At 43.9% G+C, this 22,241-nt stretch overlaps 1 protein-coding gene across 7 annotated transcripts in view; it reads left to right on the forward strand.

The window, feature by feature from the left end:
* Positions 1 to 22,241, forward strand: part of LOC130305178 (FYN-binding protein 1-like) — a 253,903-nt gene that overhangs the window by 206,596 nt on the left and 25,066 nt on the right. The window lies entirely within an intron of this gene.

Raw genomic sequence — 22,241 nt, forward strand, 5'->3', positions numbered from 1 at the left:
TATAAAAATATATCGTTAATTAAACCGCAGGGTCAATGGCGTACGCGCAAAAAAAATCCAAAGTCCAACATAGCGTATTTTTGGTCACTTTTTATGTCATAAAAAAATGAATAAAAAGCGATCAAAAAGTCTGATCAATGCAAATATGGTACCAATAAAAACTTCAAAACACAGCGCAAAAAATGAGTCCCATACCGTCCCATACGCAGAAAAATAAAAAAGTTATAGGGCTCAGAAGATGACATTTTTAAACACATTTTCCTGCATGTAGTTATGATTTTTTTCAGAAGTACGACAAAATCAAATCTATATAAGTAGTGTATCATTTTAACCGTATGATCCTACAGAATAAATATCAGGTGTCATTTTTACCGAAAAATGCACTGCGTAGAAACAGAAGCCCCCAAAAGTTACAAAATGAAATTTTTTCTTCAATTTTGTCGCACAATTAATTTTTTTTCCGTTTTGCGTGGATTTTTTGGTACAATGACTAATGTCACTGCAAAGTAGAATTGGTGGCGCAAAAAAATAAGCCATCATATGGAATTTTAAATGCTAAATTGCAAGCTTTATGATTTTTAGAAGGTGATGAGGAAACAATGAGAATACAAAAACGGAAAAATGTTAAGTCCTTAAGGGGTTAATAAGGGGTGCAGTGAGCATTTACACCCAACTGACATTTAACAGATCTTTGGAACAGTGGGCTGTGCAAATGAAAAATTTTATTTTTCATTTTCACGGACCACTGTTCCAAAAATCTGTCAGACACCTGTACCCCTTATTACATTACATAAGGGGTGTAGTTTCAAAATGAGGTCACATGTGGGGGGTGGTTCCATTGTTCTGGCACTATGGGGCTTTGTAAATGCACGTGGCCTTCAATTCCAGCCAAATTCTCTCTCCAATGCTCTCTTATGAGCACTGTTGTTTGCCCTCAGAGCACTATACATCCACATACGGGGTATGTTCTTACTTAGAAGAAATGAGGTTACAAATTTTGAGGGGCTTTTTTTCTTATTTTCCCTTGTGGAAATGATAAATTTAGGGTAACACCAGCATTTTAGTAAAAAAAATAATTTCTTTTTTTTTTTCATTTTCCCATCCAAATTCGTCAAACACCTGTGGGGTGTTTTTTTTTGCGTCAGAACCACTGTAAAATCAGCCACCCCTGTGCGAATCACCAATTTAGGCCTCAAATGTACATAGTGCGCTCTCACTCCTGAGCCTTTTACGCCCATATATGGGGTATTTCCGTAATCAGGAGAAATTGCGTTACAAATTTTGGGGATCTTTTTTTTCCTTTTACCTTATGTGAAAATAAAAAGTATGGGGCAACACCAGCATATTAGTGTAATTTTTTTTTATTTTTGTACACTAACAGGCTGGTTTAAACCCCAACTTTTCCTTTCCATAAGGGGAATAGGAGAAAAAGCCCCCCATGCGCCATGCGTATTTGAGGACTAAATTAGGGATTGCATAGGGGTGGACATAGGGGTATTTTACGCCAGGGATTCCCAAACAGGGTGCCTCCAGCTGTTGATAAACTCCCAGCATGCCTGGACAGTCAGTGGCTCTCCGGAAATGCTGGGAGTTGGAGGCTCTGTTTTGGAAAGACTGCCGTACAATATGTTTTTCATTTTTATTGGGTGGGGGGGGGGGGCAGTGTAAGGGGATGTATATGTAGTGTTTTAAAGCTGAAGCAGGAAACTCACTGGGGGGCAAACCTTCAGCTGTTGCAAAACTACAACTAACAGCATGTATTGATCACCGAAAGGCATGCTGGGAGATGTAGTTTTGCAACATCTGGAGGGCTACAATTTAGAGACCACTGTATAGTGGTCTTCAAACTGTAGCCCTCCTGAGGTTGCTAGGCAACAACTCACCGGCTTCCCTAGTCACAGGATCGCCGCACCAGGGAGAGGATCGCCGCCCGCCGCCACCGATCGCCGCCGGTAAGTGACCTCCACCGCCGCTGCTGGTCACACCACAGTTCCACCGTTCTGCCCTGACTACCGTGGGAGGGCAGAACGGGGGAACCAAACTTTAACCCCCTCGCCCCCGATCTGCTATTGGTTGGTCGCTTCTGACTGACCAATAGCAGGGATGGGAGGGTTGGCACCCCTGCCACCTTGCTCCTATCCCTTCAGGGGGATCATGGGTGTCTTGGACAGCCCTGATCCCCCTTATTTTCTGGGTCACCGGAGACTCGTATGACCCGCAATCGCTGCAGATCGCCGTTCAGTTCAGACCGCCCTGGGTTCCTAAGTGGTTAATGGTACAAAATATAAAAATAGTATGATAAATAATATATATGGGTAATTAAAAAATAAGTACATATATATAATTAAAAAATAAGTACATGTACATAGGGGATGTAAGGTGCGCAATTTATAGATCCAGAAGTTCTCATGTTGTCTTAGAGTATTATGTCTTTGGGGGATGTCTTTATTAATATGTTCAATGGTGGTGATTTTAAATGTAGAAAAATCTCCATTGTGATGGATAGAAGCGTGCCGTGAAACACTGGGAACTTGATATTTCAGAGTTACATTGCTCAATCCTTGTTCACACGGTTCCTCACACATTGCATTGTTCGGCCCACAAATTGCATTTTGCACATGCATTGCAGGAGATAAATTACATATTTAGAGTCAAATGTCATGTGTGTTTTAATGAGGAAAGTTTCTCCTGAAAATTCTGGTGCCAGGTGTGTCAAGTTTGAGCAGCATTTACAACGGGTATGGTTACATTTAAAATAACCATTTTTATGAAGAAAAGTTATAGAGTTTTTATCACTATGATTTTTTAAGTTGCTAGGAGCAAGTATATTCTTCAGAGATTGTGCCCTACGATGTTATCTGTGGTTTAGATAGAAGACTGGATTTAGGAAATGGGTCGTTCAATAGGATATCTGTCACGATTCGGCTAGCTGGATGTGGATCCTCTGTGTCAGCGAGGGATTGGCATGGACCGTGTCGGTGGACGGGTTCTAAGATGCTACTGGTATTCACCAGAGCCCGCCGCAAAGCGGGATGGTCTTGCTGCGGCGGTAGCAACCAGAAGGTCGGGGCAGGCGGCAAGGTTCGTAGTCAAATGAAATAGAAGAAGGTCTGGAACATAGGCTTTGGACAACACTAAACGCTTTTACTGGCACAAGGCAACAAGATCCGGCAGGGAAGTGCAGGGGAAGTGAGGTAATATAGCCAGGGAGCAGGTGGAAGCTAATTAGGCTGATTGGGCCAGGCACCAATCATTGGTGCACTGGCCCTTTAAATCTTAGAGAGCTGGCGCACGCGCCCTAAGGAGCGGAGCCGCGCGCGCCAGGACATGACAGCCGGGGGCCGGGACAGGTGAGTGACTTGGGATGCGATTCGCGAGCGGGCGCGTCCCGCTATGCGAATCGCATCCCCGCCGGCAGTGTCAGTGCAGCGCTCCCGGTCAGCGGGTCTGACCGGGGCGCTGCAGAGAGAGAAACGCCGCGAGCGCTCCGGGGAGGAGCAGGGACCCGGAGCGCTAGGCGTAACAGTACCCCCCCCCTTAGGTCTCCCCCTTTTTTTGTCCGGCAATTGCTTCACGTGGGACGAGGACACTGGGAGCGATTGTATGGTTTCCTCATCTAATTTGTCCGGCAGGGACAAGTGGAGGCTAGGAGCGGCCAGTCGCTGCGGAGGAGGTGCAGGAGCTGGCGGAGGAGATGGTTGCTGCTGTAGTAGTGGCAGAAGTTGCTGTAACGTGGCGGTCAACTGCGACAGCTGCTTTCCTTGTTGGGCAATTTGCTGCGATTGCTGAGCGACCACCGTGGATAGGTCAGCGAGATTCGGCAGCGGCACCTCAGCGGGATCCATGGCCGGATCTACTGTCACGATTCGGCTAGCTGGATGTGGATCCTCTGTGTCAGCGAGGGATTGGCGTGGACCGTGTCTGTGGACCGGTTCTAAGATGCTACTGGTATTCACCAGAGCCCGCCACAAAGCGGGATGGTCTTGCTGCGGCGGTAGCAACCAGGTCGTATCCACCAGCAACGGCTCAACCTCGCTGACTGCTGAGAAGGCGTGGGACAGATGGACTAGGCAGAGGCAAGGTCAGACGTAGCAGAAGGTCGGGGCAGGCGGCAAGGTTCGTAGTCAAATGGAATAGCAGAAGGTCTGGAACACAGGCTTTGGACAACACTAAACGCTTTCACTGGCACAAGGCAACAAGATCCGGCAGGGAAGTGCAGGGGAAGTGAGGTAATATAGCCAGGGAGCAGGTGGAAGCTAATTAGGCTGATTGGGCCAGGCACCAATCATTGGTGCACTGGCCCTTTAAATCTTAGAGAGCTGGCGCACGCGCCCTAAGGAGCGGAGCCGCGCGCGCCAGGACATGACAGCCGGGGGCCGGGACAGGTGAGTGACTTGGGATGCGATTCGCGAGCGGGCGCGTCCCGCTATGCGAATCGCATCCCCGCCGGCAGTGTCAGTGCAGCGCTCCCGGTCAGCGGGTCTGACCGGGGCGCTGCAGAGAGAGAAACGCCGCGAGCGCTCCGGGGAGGAGCAGGGACCCGGAGCGCTAGGCGTAACAGTACCCCCCCCCTTAGGTCTCCCCCTTTTTTTGTCCGGCAATTGCTTCACGTGGGACGAGGACACTGGGAGCGATTGTATGGTTTCCTCATCTAATTTGTCCGGCAGGGACAAGTGGAGGCTAGGAGCGGCCAGTCGCTGCGGAGGAGGTGCAGGAGCTGGCGGAGGAGATGGTTGCTGCTGTAGTAGTGGCAGAAGTTGCTGTAACGTGGCGGTCAACTGCGACAGCTGCTTTCCTTGTTGGGCAATTTGCTGCGATTGCTGAGCGACCACCGTGGATAGGTCAGCGAGATTCGGCAGCGGCACCTCAGCGGGATCCATGGCCGGATCTACTGTCACGATTCGGCTAGCTGGATGTGGATCCTCTGTGTCAGCGAGGGATTGGCGTGGACCGTGTCTGTGGACCGGTTCTAAGATGCTACTGGTATTCACCAGAGCCCGCCACAAAGCGGGATGGTCTTGCTGCGGCGGTAGCAACCAGGTCGTATCCACCAGCAACGGCTCAACCTCGCTGACTGCTGAGAAGGCGTGGGACAGATGGACTAGGCAGAGGCAAGGTCAGACGTAGCAGAAGGTCGGGGCAGGCGGCAAGGTTCGTAGTCAAATGGAATAGCAGAAGGTCTGGAACACAGGCTTTGGACAACACTAAACGCTTTCACTGGCACAAGGCAACAAGATCCGGCAGGGAAGTGCAGGGGAAGTGAGGTAATATAGCCAGGGAGCAGGTGGAAGCTAATTAGGCTGATTGGGCCAGGCACCAATCATTGGTGCACTGGCCCTTTAAATCTTAGAGAGCTGGCGCACGCGCCCTAAGGAGCGGAGCCGCGCGCGCCAGGACATGACAGCCGGGGGCCGGGACAGGTGAGTGACTTGGGATGCGATTCGCGAGCGGGCGCGTCCCGCTATGCGAATCGCATCCCCGCCGGCAGTGTCAGTGCAGCGCTCCCGGTCAGCGGGTCTGACCGGGGCGCTGCAGAGAGAGAAACGCCGCGAGCGCTCCGGGGAGGAGCAGGGACCCGGAGCGCTAGGCGTAACAGTACCCCCCCCCTTAGGTCTCCCCCTTTTTTTGTCCGGCAATTGCTTCACGTGGGACGAGGACACTGGGAGCGATTGTATGGTTTCCTCATCTAATTTGTCCGGCAGGGACAAGTGGAGGCTAGGAGCGGCCAGTCGCTGCGGAGGAGGTGCAGGAGCTGGCGGAGGAGATGGTTGCTGCTGTAGTAGTGGCAGAAGTTGCTGTAACGTGGCGGTCAACTGCGACAGCTGCTTTCCTTGTTGGGCAATTTGCTGCGATTGCTGAGCGACCACCGTGGATAGGTCAGCGAGATTCGGCAGCGGCACCTCAGCGGGATCCATGGCCGGATCTACTGTCACGATTCGGCTAGCTGGATGTGGATCCTCTGTGTCAGCGAGGGATTGGCGTGGACCGTGTCTGTGGACCGGTTCTAAGATGCTACTGGTATTCACCAGAGCCCGCCACAAAGCGGGATGGTCTTGCTGCGGCGGTAGCAACCAGGTCGTATCCACCAGCAACGGCTCAACCTCGCTGACTGCTGAGAAGGCGTGGGACAGATGGACTAGGCAGAGGCAAGGTCAGACGTAGCAGAAGGTCGGGGCAGGCGGCAAGGTTCGTAGTCAAATGGAATAGCAGAAGGTCTGGAACACAGGCTTTGGACAACACTAAACGCTTTCACTGGCACAAGGCAACAAGATCCGGCAGGGAAGTGCAGGGGAAGTGAGGTAATATAGCCAGGGAGCAGGTGGAAGCTAATTAGGCTGATTGGGCCAGGCACCAATCATTGGTGCACTGGCCCTTTAAATCTTAGAGAGCTGGTGCGCGCGCGCCCTAAGGAGTGGAGCCGCGCGCGCCAGGACATGACATCCGGGGGCCGGGACAGGTGAGTGACTTGGGATGCGATTCGCGAGCGGGCGCGTCCCGCTATGCGAATCGCATCCCCACCGGCAGTGTCAGTGCAGCGCTCCCGGTCAGCGGGTCTGACCGGGGCGCTGCAGAGAGAGAAATGCCGCGAGCGCTCCGGGGAGGAGCAGGGCCCCGGAGTGCTCGGCGTAACAATATCCCAGTGTTTGGCCAAAATACGATTGATCTGATTACTAATATTACAAAAGGTGGTAATAAAATTAAGGCTTCATTTTTCTTGACATACGTCGGCACTATCCTTGTTAGTTTTTATTAAACATTGTACTTGTGTAAGTTGATTGGCTCTATTGCTAGCAGATTCAATGAGTCTCTTTGGATATTTCTTCGCATGGAATCTACTTTTCAGGATTTTGCTCTGTGCTGTATAATCGGATTCTAAAGTGCAGTTTCAACAAATTCTTTTGAATTGCCCATATGGGACGTTTAAAAGCCATTTTCTGTAGGGAGAACAGGTGAAGTCTAGATAGCTGTTGCCATCTACCTTCTTACAGAAGGTTTTTGTATTAATCTTAACATCATCTGTATGGAAGACAACCACGTCTAAAAATTCAACATTATTATTAAAAATATTTTGTGTAAACGTTTAACCCCAGTCATTATTATTGAGTTGTTGTTAGAAAAAAGTGAGTACCATCCGACATGATAAAAATGTCATCAATATAATGTTTGTAATATTTACAGTGGGTAAAAGAGGGGTGCGTTTGTAAAATAGCGTCCTCAAAACACCCAACAAAGAGGTTTGCAAAACTAGGTGCAAATAGTGTCCCCTCTGTGGTACCCCTCTGAGTATAAATATGGTTTAAAAATGAAAAGTAGTTGTGGGTTAAAATAAATTCAATTCCTTTCAGGATAAAATCACTCGGTTCCTGTGGTATAGTGGCATCATTATTAAGATAGTAAGAAATAGCATTAAGTTAGTAAGATAATGGCATCATTATTAATTCTGTTCGCAAGTTTCAGGAGAAACCTTCCCCATTAAAACCCACATGACATATGACTCTAAATATGTAATTTATGTCCTGCAATGCACGTGCAAAATGCAATATGTGAAATCCAAAGGAATTCCTTTGGATTTTGTATATGACCATAAATGGCAGCTGGTAACAGCTTACTCTGTCCCATTGTTGTATTATGTTGGGCTTTTTATCTCAACCTATGAATGCACATCAACTAATATCTGATGCTTCCCATGTTCCCATGTTTTCAACTATTAACCTACCATTACATAAGATTGACATTAACCATGCTTTTAGGGCGATAAAACCTATAAACAATATATCCGGGCATGGTGGAAGGTTTCAATCTTGGAAACTTATGCACAACAAAATCTAGTCTATAGAGGTCTGAGGTACCCAGTTGTACCCAATTCACATAGGGAGGATGAAACATTCATGAAAGGGTGGGAATCCCTACAAACTGAAAAAATGTTATGTCTTACCTTCTGGATTATGAAAGGAATTATCTACAAAAAAATAATATACAGTTAGAACAAGAAATTCAACAAATTCAAGTCTTTGCCAATGATCAAGAATTTCCTATTTTGGAAACAAAATTACAGATAAACTTAGAAACATACAAGAATGAGACAAAAGAAAGAAAACACAAAAAATACATCAGAGATTTTACAGACTTCTCAACAGGGAGAATATATACCTATAAAGAAAAGAACTATAGGAAATATTCACCTCCCAACAAGTATAGTAGAGATACATCTGAAACTTAGACCTCAGGAACTGAGGGATACTTATCGGATTCCAGCAACAGAGGGACAGGAACCAAAAGAAAGTTCAAGAAAGGGAAAACAAATTTTCCTGGTAAAAAAAAGACACCTTACCAATGCACTTTTAACCCCCGACCAAATCCCAACAATCAAACAACATGAGATTTAAACAATGGACGTGGGTTTGGTTCTGGTGCATCCTCTATGCAGGGCACGAATGTATACACAAATGTGCCAAGTCAAATTATGTTAAATCAGGGTATAAGCAATATGAGTGGATCAGTGGATCCCTCTATAGCTCAAGAATCATACCCTGGGAATCGATCGAATGTAGTGAGATCAGCTACACCTCTGCAGACATCTGCTTCACATGCCCCACTTCCTTTTTTTAGGTCAACCTTTGGGAGTAGGAGGTGGGGCAACAGGGGTATAGCAAATCCCCAGTCTCTGACTCCAGCAACATATCAAGCAGGAATGATACCTCCTCTACAACCACGCATGATATAAATCCTATACAAGGAAGGCTAACAATCAAGATTCAATAGATCTAGTTGCCACAAATGCGCGTCCAGTAATAACAAATAATCAGAGCATGTCAATTTTTTTTACTTATCTACTTATAGTCTTACAGAGGCTGAAGAAATTCTTCTGTTAAGGGGTCTGTCCTTCACCCCCACTCCCAAATTTGATGAGTTTGGATGGGCGAAGGATATCAACCTCTTTGCCAGGAAGCTGGCCCTGTATAAATGGCACATACGCAATGAGAATGCTACAAATGAACTAAGATGCAGAGAATCTGCCGCAGTAGAGATACTCTATGATCTGTTGAAGGAAAATGAGGGGATGGAAATCACAATGAATGCACCATTTACAAACCTTAAACCAAGATCCGTTATGAATCCCCCATTATCTCAATCATCAATTATTGAGACCTTTGTAAACCTGGTGACACAGGATATAAAAAGAATTAAACCTCAAAGTCGTCACATACATTCAAATCTTTTAGTAGAAGAAAGTGTTGCATTGAAAAGGTACAGGAAAATGATAAATTATTTATCAGACCCTCAGATAAAGGGGGAAACATTGTACTGTTAGATAAAAAGGACTATGAAGACATGTGTCATTGACTATTAGATGACAGAACAATGTACAATGTTTTACCCCGTGATCCAACTAAACAGTACTTGTTAGAACTTAGGACCGTTTTGGATAGAGTCTAGGAGGATTATCTGATCACGGAAAGTGAATACAAATATATCTATTACTAACATCCAGTGATATACACTTTTTATGCTTTGCCCAAAACCCATAAGTATACAAACCCAAAAAAGGACGTCCCATAGTATCAGGTAATAATAATTTAACACAGGGAGCAAGTGTCTATGTAGACAAAATTCTAGCCCCATTTGTTTCTTGCCTCCCCTCTTATTTAACCCCTTAAGGACCGGGGGGTTTTCCGTTTTTGCATTTTCGTTTTTTGCTCCTTGCCTTTAAAAAATCATAACTCTTTCAATTTTGCACCTAAAAATCCACATGATGGCTTATTTTTTGCGCCACCAATTCTACTTTGTAATGACGTCAGTCATTTTGCCCAAAAATCTACGGTGAAACGGAAAAAAAATCATTGTGCGACAAAATTGAAAAAAAACGGAGTTTTATAACTTTTGGGGGGCTTCCGTTTCTACGTAGTACATTTTTCGGTAAAAATGACACCTTATCTTTATTCTGTAGGTCCATACGAATAAAATGATACCCTACTTATATAGGTTTGATTTTGTCGTACTTCTGGAAAAAATCATAACTACGTGCAGGAAAATTAATACGTTTAAAATTGTCATCTTCTGACCCCTATAACTTTTTTATTTTTACGTGTATGGGGCGGTATGAGGGCTCATTATTTGCGCCGTGATCTGAAGTTTTTAACGGTACCATTTTTGCATTGATAGGACTTATTGATCTTTTTATTCATTTTTAAATTATATAAAAAGTGACCAAAAATGGACTATTTTGGACTTTGGAATTTTTTTGCGCGCACGCCATTGACCGAGCGGTTTAATTAATGATATATTTTTATAATTCGGAAATTTCCGCACGCGGTGATACCATATATTTTTATTTTTATTTACACTGTGGTTTTTTTTTAATTGGAAAAGGGGGGTGATTCAAACTTTTAATAGGGGAGGAGTTAAATGATCTTTATTCACTTTTTTTTTGCAGTGTTATAGGTCCCATAGGGACCTATGACACTGCACACACTGATCTTCATCATTGATCACTGGTTTCTCATAAGAAACCAGTGATCAACGATTCTGCCGCATGACTGCTCATGTCTGGATCTCAGGCACTGAGCAGTCATTCGGCGATCGGACAGCGAGGAGGCAGGTAGGGGCACTCCCGCTGTCCTGTCAGCTGTTCGGGATGCCGCGATTAGCCGCGGCTATCCCGAACAGCCCGACTGAGCTAGCCGGCAACTTTCACTTTCACTTAAAGGGTTAATAGCGCGCGGCGCCGCGATCGGCGCTGCGCGCTATTAGAGGCGGGTCCCGGCTTCACTATGACGCCGCGCCCGCCGTGATATGACGCGGGGTTACTGTGTAAACCCGCGTTATATCAGGAGAGCAGGACCAAGGACGTACCGATACGTCCTTGGTCCTTAAGGGGTTAAAGGACACAAAGGACACAGTCATGAAAATTAGTGAATTGTCAGTGACACCACACACTAAATTAATGAGTCTCGACATAGAAAGTTTGTACAGTAATATAGATCACCAATTAGGTAGCACTGCGGTGAGCACATTTCTGGCTACACGTAGGATCCACTTTGAGAGGCATAATCAATTTGTTACTACACTATTAGAATATATTTTAATGCACAACTTTTTCCTTTTTGAAAGGCACAGCAATGGGGACCACATGTGCACCTACATTTGCAAATTTATTTTTGGGGTGGTGGGAAAGCACTTTTGTTTTTGGAGATGAATCACAGGACTACACACAGCACATTTTATTTTGGGGGAAAAAAGGGGGCAAAAGCATAAACTTTCTGGATATCACTATATATATATATATATATATATATATATATATATATATATAGATGAAGATTGTAAGATCCAAACCAATATATATAGAAAACCTACAGCGACTAATAGTTTCCTCAATTGGCAAAGCTGGCACCCTGGTTCTTTAAGATGCAGTATGCCATATTGAGAGTACTTAAGAGCAAAGAGAAACTGTTCGGAAGAGGAGAATTTCCAAATAGAGAGTAACAATTGAATGCAACACTTTATAGATATAGATAGATAGTTATCCAAAACAGCATCTGAGAAGAGCTTTCAGTGAGGTTAAAACCCTCAACAGAATGGAACTATTTGGTCCCAAAAGCGAGACCAATAGGGAACAAAAGGTAATTAGATGCATTGGGACATTTGATGCTTATGCATCTCATATTACACGGATCTTAAACCAACATTGGCATGTATTGAGATTGGACCCCGATCTACAGGAAGTGATTGGTCACAGACCTAGTATCACTTATAGAAGAGGGGCCAATATCAAAGATATTTTAGCTCATAGTCATTTCCAAAAGGAAGATGAAAGACAAACTACATGGATTTCAGATCCACCCATGGGTTCTTTTCCTTGTGGGCATTGTGTCATGTGCAAACACATGGCAAAGATAAGAAGATTTCGGAAACCACCAGATGGTAGATAATACACTATAAGACAATTTATTAATTTTAGTAGCCAAAATGTCATATACATAGCTACCTGCGCCTGCCCGAAGTTATATGTAGGTAAAACTACACAGGAACTCAGAAGGAGGATAGGAAAACACATCAGTACCATTAGAACAGGAACTGATACCCCATTAGCTAGACATGTTTGTCTGACATGAGAATAAAGCCAAGATTTTAAAATTATAGCCTATGGGAGCTATAACACTGCAAAAAAAAAAGTGTAAAAAAAAAAGTTAATAAATGTGATTTAACCCTTTCCTTAGTAAAAGTTCAAATCACCCCCCTTTTCCCATAAAAACACCATGTAAATAAAAATAAATATAAACATATGTGGTATGTGGCGTGCGTAAATGTCCGAACTATAAAAATATATCATTAATTAAACCGCACAGTCAATGGCGTACCTGCAAAAAAATTCCAAAGTCCAAAATAGTATATTTTTGGTCGCTTTTTATATCATGAAAAAAAAAGCGATTAAAAAGTCTGATCAATACAAAAATGGTACCGATAAAAACATCAGATCACGGCGCAAAAAATGAGCCCTCATACCGCCCCATATGTAGAAAAGTTATAGGGGTCAGAAGATGACAATTTTAAACATATACATTTCTGTGCATGTTGGTATGATTTTTTTCCAGAAGTACTACAAAATCAAACCGGGTATCATTTTAACCGTATGGACCTACAGAATAAAGATCAGGTGTCATTTTTACTGAAAAATGTACTGCATAGAAACGGAAGCCCCCAATATTTACAAAATGGCGTTTTTTCTTCAATTTCGTCGCACAATGATGTTTTTTTTCCGTTTCTCTGTAGATTTTTGGGTAAAATGACTGATGTCACTGCAAAGTAGAATTGGTAGCGCAAAAAATATGCCATCATATGGAATTTTATGTGCAAAATTGAAAGAGTTATGATTTTTAAAAGGTGAGGAGGAAAAAACGAAAAACCCTGCGTCCTTTAGGGGTTAAATTAAGGGTGCTAATAATTTTGTCCAGCCCATGTTTGGAGTTTGGTGTGACATTATGTCCAATTTGCTTTTTTTCCTCCCTTTTTTGGTTTAGTCCCAATACACGCAAAGGGAATAAACATGTGTATAGCAAAACATGTTACTGCAATCCTTTTCTGTGAGAAATACTTCACTTTCTTGAAAAAATTCAGGGGTGCCAACATTTACAGCCATGACTGTATATCCAATATGTACATCCTATAAGTAATAAATAGAAATCTAAAAACACCTTCTAGGTATTTAAACATAAGGACTGTGGAAATATGATATAGATTTATTAGCACAAAAAAAACGAGTAGCCACCATTACCTGTATAGCAGGAAAAAAGGACATCTGACAGGCACTCTATAGGACACAGGATCATTTAAAAACTAAGTGCAATGACATGCGCGGTGATGCCAGAGGGCAGTGATACCGTATTTTTCGCCGTATAAGACGCACTTTTTCTTCCCTAAATCTGGGGGGGGGGGGGGGGGGGGGGGAGTTGGCGCGTCTTATAAGGCGAATACCTGCGGCCATCAATGGCCGGGACCCGCCGCTAATACAGGACATCACCGATCGTGGTGATGCCCTGTATTAACCCTTCAGACGCGGCGATCAAAGGTGACCGCCGCGTCTGAAGCGAAAATAACACTAACCCGGCTGCTCAGTCGGGCTGTTCGGGACCGCCGCGGTGAATTTGCGGCGTCTCGAACAGCTTCTCCGTGCCGGGATCCCCTGCGCTCTCCTTCGACGTCATCACGCCGTCGCGCACGCAGTCATCCAATAGGAGCAGCGTGCGTAGCGGCGTGATGACGGCGACGGAGAGCGTGGATCCCAGGGAAGAAGAAGTCCAGAGCGTCGGGACACCACGGGGACGCGGCGACAGCGATGAAGCGACATCCAGGGCACCGGTGACTGGTCCGGAGCGGCGGGGACATGTGAGTATTACCTCCTATACCAGTGGTCTTCAACCTGCGGACCTCCAGATGTTGCAAAACTACAACTCACAGCATGCCCCGACCGCCAACGGCTGTCCGGCATGCTGGGAGTTGTAGTTTTGCAACATCTGGAGGTCCGCAGGTTGAAGACCACTGTTGGGTTCAGAATCTTTATTTTTTTAGATTTGGCACCTATAAATTGGGTGCGTCTTATACGCCGGTGCGTCCTATAGGGCGAAAAATACGGTAAGTCTAAAATCATGTGCACTAAGATCGGCACCATTATACCGGGAGATTTGCGGTTATGTGATTTGTGAATCCAGAGAAGATACACCCAGATGTTAAATCCTTTGATTGGTCACTGCAGTTCACGCGAGAGATGTTATATACTACGTGGGACACACTGATTGGTGGAATAAGGACGGAAATGTCATCACGAGAAGATTATAAAAAAAAGGCAGACGGCGTTTGTGAACGCATTAGCCTCTCTACCCTTGACTACGTTGGGGAGACTAGTAGTTATTAGTGTTGAGCGGCATAGGCCATATTCGAATTCGCGAATATTCGCGAATATATGGACGAATATTCGTCATATTCGCGAAAATTCGCATATTCGTAACATCCTCGTTTTATTTTCGCATATGCGAATATTCGCGAGTGCGAAAATTAACATATGCCAAATTCGCATATTCAGAAATTAGCATAAGTGAAAATTCGCATATGCGAAAATTAGCATATGCAACTTTCGCATATGCGAAAATTCGCACACCGGTCTCACACAGTAGTATTAGAGCCTTCTTACACCACATAAGCTGGAAGCAGAGAGGGAGGATCACTGTGATGTGTACTGTGAAAAAAATAAAAATAAAAAAATAAAAAAACGAATATTCGTAATTACGAATATATAGCGCTATATTCGCGAATATTTGCGAATTCGCGAATATGCGATATTCGCGAATAAAATTCGAATTGCGAATATTCGCGAGCAACACTAGTAGTTATATGTTTTAACACAGTGGGCATAAAGGTGGTTTACAACAACAATAGGGACTTGGCACCAGGTGCAGTCGTGTGCTGTAGAACAAGCACACAGATTACAAGCACTATCCTGGGCATAATAAGTGTCCCGATATAGAGAGACTGGTATTGACTCTCCAGCAAATACCACCTCAGAGCTGCTGGAATTTTAAACATTTGTGTGGGGTATATTTTATATATAAAACTAATAAAGGCGTTATTTTAGGGGGGTCACTAGTAAAGGGATTTCCCCACGAGGGATCAACCCCTCAAAGGTTGGTAATTAAATGCAATATGTGGGCCGAACAATGCAATGTCTACGGAACCGTGTGAACAAGCATCAAAGCAATGTAACCCTGAGAAATCAACTTCCCAGTGTTTCACAGCACGCTCCCATCCATCACAATGGAGATTTTTCTACATTTTAAATCACCACCATTGAACAAATTAATAAAGACATCCCCCAAAGATATAATACTCTAAGACAATGTGAGAACTTCTGGATCTATAAATTGCGCACCATACATCCCCTAGGTCTTAACGAGTATATTGAAAGCAACTTTTAGTTGTGGGTACACAAAATCATAATATAGTTATAGTACCTCTATATACCCCTTTTATATAATATTTTATATATATATATATATATATATATATATATATATATATATATTTCTCTATACATTTTATATGTGTATATATATATATATATATATATATATATATATATTAACCCCTTAACGCAAAACAACGTGAGTTGTGTGCCTCCAGCTGTTGCAAAACTACAACTCCCAGCATACCCAGACAGCCAATTGCTGTCTGGGCATGCTGGGATTTGTAGTTTTGCAACATCTGGAGGGCCACAGTGCAGTGGTCTCTAAACTGCAGCCCTCCAGATGTTGCAAAACTGCAAATCAGAGCATGCCCAAACAGCTGTCTGGGCATGTCGGGAGTTGTAGTTGCGTATCTCCAGCTGTTGCATAACTACATCTCCCAGCCCCCCCCCCCCCCCCATGTGAATGTACAGGGTATATTCATACGGGCAGGTTTACAGTAAGTTTCCTGCTTCAAGTTTGAACTGTGGCAAATTTTCTGCCACAGCGCAAACTCCTAGCGAGAAACTCACTATAAACCCGTCAGTGTGAATGTACCCTAAAAACACTACACTACACTAACACAAAATAAAGGGTAAAACACTACACATACACCCCCTTACACTGACCCCCCCAATAAAAAAAAAAAAACATATCGTACGGCAGTGTTTCCAAAACAGAGCCTCCAGCTGTTGCAAAACGACAACTCCCAGCATTCCTGGACAGCCACTGACTGTCCAGGAAAGCTGTAAGTTTAGCAACAGCTGGAGGCACCCTGTTTGGGAATCACTGGCATAGAATACCCCTATGTCCACCCCTATGCAATCCCTATTTTAGTCCTCAAATGCACATGGTGCTCTCTCACTTCGGAGCCCTGTCGTATTTCAAGGAAACAGTTTAGGGCCACATATGGGGTATTTCTGTACTCAGGAGAAATCACGCTACAAATTTTGGGGGCATTTTCTCCTTTTACCCCTTATGAAAAGGAAAAGTTGGGGTCTACATCAGCCGGTTGGTGTAAAAAAAAATTTTTGGGGGAGAGAAATTTTGTCCGGAATTGAAGGCCACGTGTGTTTACAAAGCCCCCCCCCCAGAACAATGGACCCCCCCCACATGTGACCCCATTTTGTAAACTACATCCCTCATGTAATGTAATAAGGGGTGCAGTGAGCATTTACGCCCCACAGGTGTCTGACAGAGTTTTGGAACAGTGGTCTGTGAAAATGAAAAATTTAATTTTTCATTTGCACAGCCCACTGTTCCAAGGATCTGTCAAACGCCAGTGGATTGCAAATGCTTACTACACCCCTTATTAAATTCTGTGGGGAATGTAGTTTCCAAAACGCGGTCACATGGGGGGGGGGTCCACTGTTCTGGCACCACGGGGGCTTTGTAAATGCACAAGGCCCCCGACTTCTATTCCAACCAAGTTCAATGGCGCTCCTTCTCTTCTGAGCATTGTAGTTTGCCAGCAGAGCACTTGACGTCCACACATGAGGGATTTCCATACTTAGAAGAGATGGGGTTACAAATTTTGGGGGGCATTTTTTCCTATAACCCCTTGTAGAAATGTAACATTTGGGGAAAATCCAGCATTTTAGTGAGAAAAAAAAAATTCATTTACACATCCGACTTTAACTAAAAGTCGTCAAACACCTGTGGGGTGTTAAGGCTCACTGGACCCCTTGTTACGTTCCCTGAGGGGTTTAGTTTCCAAAATAGTATGCAATGTGGGGGTTTTCTTGCTGTTCTGGCAACATAGGGGCTTCCTAAATGTGACATGCACCCAAAAACCATTTCAGCAAAATCTGCTTTCCAAAAGCCAAATGTGACTCCTTCTCTTCTGAGCCCTGTAGTGCGCCCGCAGTGCACTTGACATCCACACATGGGGTATTTCCATACTCGGAAGAGATGGGGTTACATATTTTGGGTGGCATTTTCTCCTATTACTCATTGTAAAAATTTTAAATTTGGGAAAAAAAAACTGCATTTTAGTGAAATTTTTTTTTACATTTACACGTCCAACTTTAACAAAAAGTCGTCAAACACCTGGGGGGTGTTAAGGCTCACTGGAACCCTTGTTACGTTCCTTGGGGGTGTAGTTTCCTTAATAGTATGCCATGTGGGGGTTTTCTTGCTGTTCTGGCACCATTGGGGCTTCTTAAATGTGACATGCCTCCAAAAACCATTTCAGAAAAACTCACTCTCCAAAATCCTATTGTTGCTCCTTCCCTTCTGAGCCCTCTAGTGCACCCGCCGAACACTTGACATACACATATGAGGTATTTCCTTACTCGAGAGAAATTGGGTTACAAATTTTAGGAAGATTTTTCTCCTTTTACCCCTTGTAAAAAATTCAAAAACTGGGTCTACAAGCACATGCGAGTGTGAAAAATAAAGATTTAGAATTTTCTCCTTCACTGCTGCTATTCCTGTGAAACACCTAAAGGGTTAACACACTTACTGAATATCATTTTGAATACTTTGAGGGGTGCAGTTTTTACAACGGGGTCATTTTTGGGGTATTTCTAATATGAAGGCTCCTGAAATCCACTTCAAAACTGAACTGGTCCCTGAAAAATTCTGATTTAGAAAATTTTGTGAAAAATTGGAAAATTGCTGCTATACTTTGAAGCCCCCTGATGTCTTCCAAAAGTAAAAACATGTCAACTTTATGATGCAGTCATAAAGTAGACATATTGTATATGTGAATCAATATATAATTTGTTTGGCATGTCCATTTTCCTTATAAGCAGAGAGTTTCAAAGTTAAAAAAATGCTAAATTTTCCTCAAATTTTTGAATTTTTCACCAAGAAATTATGCAAGTATCAACAAAATTTTACCACTAACATAAAGTAGAATATGTCACGAAAAAACTGTCTCGGAATCAGAATGAAGGGTAAAAGCATCCCAGAGTTATTAATGCTTAAAGTGACAGTGGTCAGATTTGCAAAAAAGGCCTGCGTCCTCAAGGTGAAAATGAGCTGTGTCCTTAAGGGGTTAATATTTCTTTTTATACACTTTTTACCCATTTATTATTATATATGATATTCATCTATCCATCCTAAATTGGGAGGACATACTTAAGGAGACCATCTGCCACCTCATCAGAAGCATGCCCAGGCATTGTAGGGAGGTCATAAGGGCATGTGAAGGCCACACACTACTGAGCCTCATTTTGAGTTGTTTTAAGGACATTACATCAAAGTTGGATAAGCCTGTAGTGTGGTTTTCCCCTTTGATTTTGAGTGTGACTCCATATTCAGACCTCCATGGGTTATTAACTCCTTGGGGATGGAGGGCATATGCATACGCGTCCCCCGTGGTAATGCCTAGGGGGGTCCTGATACCCCCCCCCATGTCGGCGATTGCCGCAAATCGCAGGTCAATTCAGACCTGCAATTTGCGGTGATCTTGGCCAATCGGGTCACTGGTGACCCAATCGCCCGGAAAATAAGAATAATCGGAGCTGTCTCCTAAAGGATAGGAGCGAGGTGGCAGTATTGCCACCTCCTCCTATCCCCTGCCATTGGTCGGTCAGGCTGACGACCAATGGCAGGAGGGGGGCGGGGGGCTTAGAGTTAATTTCCCCCGCTCTGCCCACCAATCGAAGTCGGGGCAGAGCTGGGGGGAACACGGGCGGCGAAGTAGAGAACATGGCCTGGCTTACCGGACCGACGGAGGCAGCATACTGGAGCAGCGGCGGCAGCAGGAGGAGGCAGGCCGGAAAGTGCGGCGTGGAGAAGGCTGCAGCGAAGATCGCGGTAAGTGATCTTCACTGTGGCAAGGCTGTCTGGGCATGCTGGGAGTTATAGTTTTGCAACATCTGGAGGGTCACAGTTTGGAGACCACTGTGTAGTGGTCTCTTAACTGTGGTCCTCCAGATGTTGCCAAACTACAATTTTCAGCATTGTACTTTTGCAACATCTGGAGGGCTACAGTCAGTCTGGGCATGCTGGGAGTTATAGTTTTGCAACATCTGAAGTGGCACAGTTTGGAGGCCACTATAAGGAGGTCACCAAACTGTAGCCCTCCAGATGTTGTGAAAGTACAATTCCCAGCATGGCCAGACAGTCAGGGATGCTGGGCGTGTAGTTCTGCAATATCTGGCCCTTCAGATGTTGCAGAACTACAACTCCCAGTTTGCCTGGACAGTCTGGGCAATGCTTGGAGTTGTAGTTTTGCAACATCTGGAGGGCTACAGTTTGGAGGCCACTACTTAGTGGTCTCCAAACTTCTTCCCCAGTTGTTGCATAATTTAAACTCCTAGCATGCCCATACTGTCCCGGCATGCTGGGAGTACACATACCCCATATGTGTACGTAAAATGCTCTGCGGGCACACAACAAGGCTCAGGAGTGAGAGAGCGCATGTACATTTGAGGCCTAAATTGTTGATTTGCACAGGGGTGGCTGATCGTTACAGCGGTTCTGACATGAACGCAAAAAAAAAACACCCACATGTGACCCCATTTTGGAAACTACTGTACACCCCTCATGGAACGTAACAAGGGGTATAGTGAGCCTTAACAACCCACAGGCCTTTGACAAATTTTCGTTAAAATTGGACATGAAAATAAAAAAAAAATGTCCCTGAAATGCTGGTGTTACCCCAATTTTTTCATTTTCACAAGGGGTAATAGGAATATGCCCCCCAAAATTTGTAACCCCAGTTTATAAATACCCCATATGTGGATGTAAAGTGCTCTGCGGGCGAGCAATGCTCAGAAGGGGAGCCATTGGGCTTTTTGAGAGAGAATTAGGCTGGAATTGAAGGCTATGTGTGTTTACAAGCCCCCAGGGTGCCAGAACAGTGCCCCCCCCACTTGTGACCCCATTTTGGAACTTTACATGCACATGTGAGGTATTTCCTGACTCGAGAGAAATGGGTGTACAAATTTTGGGGGACATTTTATCCTATTACTCCTTGTGAAAATGAAAAGTTTGGGGTAACACCAGCATTTTAGTGTTAAAAATCAATTTTCACATCCCACTTTAACGAAAGTTCGTCAATCACCTGTGGGGTGTTAAGGATCAGCGAACCCCTTGTTATGTTCCTTGAGTGGTGTAGTTTACAAAATAGTAGGCCATGTGGTTTTTTTTTGTGTTCTGGCACCATAGGGGCTTCCTAAATGCGACATGCCCCCCAAAAACCATTTCAGCTAAATTTGCTTTCCAAAAGCCAAATATGACTCCTTCTCTTCTGAGCATTGTAGTGCGCCTGCAGAGCATTTTATGTCCTAACATGGGGTATTTCCATACTCAGAAGAGATGGGGTTACAAATTTTGGGGGGCATTTTCTCCCATTACCCTTTGTAAAAATGGTACATTTGGGGGGAAAAAACAGCACTTTAGTGAAATTTAACGAAAAGTCGTCAAACACCTGTGGGGTGTTAAAGCTCACTGGACCCCTTGTTATGTGCCTTGAGGGGTGTAGTTTCCAAAATAGTATGCAATGTGTTTTTTTTTTGCTGTTCTGGCACCATAGGGGCTTCCTAAATGTGACCCTCAAAAACCATTTCAGAAAAACTCACTCTCCAAATTCCCATTGTTGCTCTTTCCCTTCTGAGCCCTCTACTGCGCTTGCTGAGCACTTCACATACACATATGAGGTATTTTCTTACTCGAGAGAAATTGGGTTACACATTTTGGGGGGCTTTTTCTCCTATTACCCCTTGTAAAAATTCAAAAACTGGGTCTACAAGAACATTCTCCTTCAATTTGCTGCATTTCATGTGAAACACCTAAAGGGTTAACAAACTTTCTGAATGTCATTTTGAATACTTTGAGGGGTGCAGTTTTTATAATGGGGTAATTTATGGGATATTTCTAATATGAAGGTCCTTCAAATCCAAATTGAAAAATTCCCTGAAAAAATTCAGATTTTGAAAATTTTGAGAAAAATTGGATAATTGCTGCTGAACTTTGAAGCCCTCTGATGTCTTCCAAAAGTAAAAACATGTAGAGACAAAAGAGGAAAAAAGGCACACGCGCCACTAGTGTAATACTGTATTTAAATATGGCAGTGGTAGTAAAAAACACACTTACCAAGTAGCGTTTGCGCTCTGGGCACAACACCATGCAGCGTGTAAAACATTGGTTAGCTGTCAGCAGCCCCGATCCTCTGGTCAAGTCCTCGACCACCGGTCCAATATCAGCCAGAAAACAATAGAAAGATGGATCTCCAGCAGGCGCTTTAACAGCATGAATTAAGGATGAAATGCTCAAAGATCATAGAGCAATTTATTTGGGCACACAAAGCAACGTGTTTCCTGCCTGTAGTGGGCACTTCATCAGGCAAATGTGTCTGTTGCCTGATGAAGTGCCCGCTACGGGAAGGAAACGCTTTGCTTTGTGTGCCCCAATAAATTGCTATATGATCTTTGAACATTTCATCCTTAATTCATGCTGTTAAAGCGCCTGCTGGAGATCCATCTTTCTATTGTTTTCTGGCCAAAAGTAAAAACATGTCAACTTTATGATGCAAACATAAAGTAGACATATTGTATTTGTGAATCAATATATCATTTATTTGGGATGCCCATTTTCCTTACAAGCAGAGAGCTTCAAAGTTAGAAAAATTTAAAATTTTCAATTTTTTTCATAAAATTTTGCAATTTTTCACCAAGAAATAATGCAAGTATCGACAAAAATTTACCACTAACATAAAGTAGAAAATGTCACGAAAAAAAAATCTCAGAATCAGAATGAAAAATAAAGGCATCCCAGAGTTATTAATGCTTA

Source organism: Hyla sarda, chromosome 1 (genome assembly GCF_029499605.1).
Source record: "Hyla sarda isolate aHylSar1 chromosome 1, aHylSar1.hap1, whole genome shotgun sequence".
In the NCBI taxonomy this organism is placed as follows: domain Eukaryota; kingdom Metazoa; phylum Chordata; class Amphibia; order Anura; family Hylidae; genus Hyla; species Hyla sarda.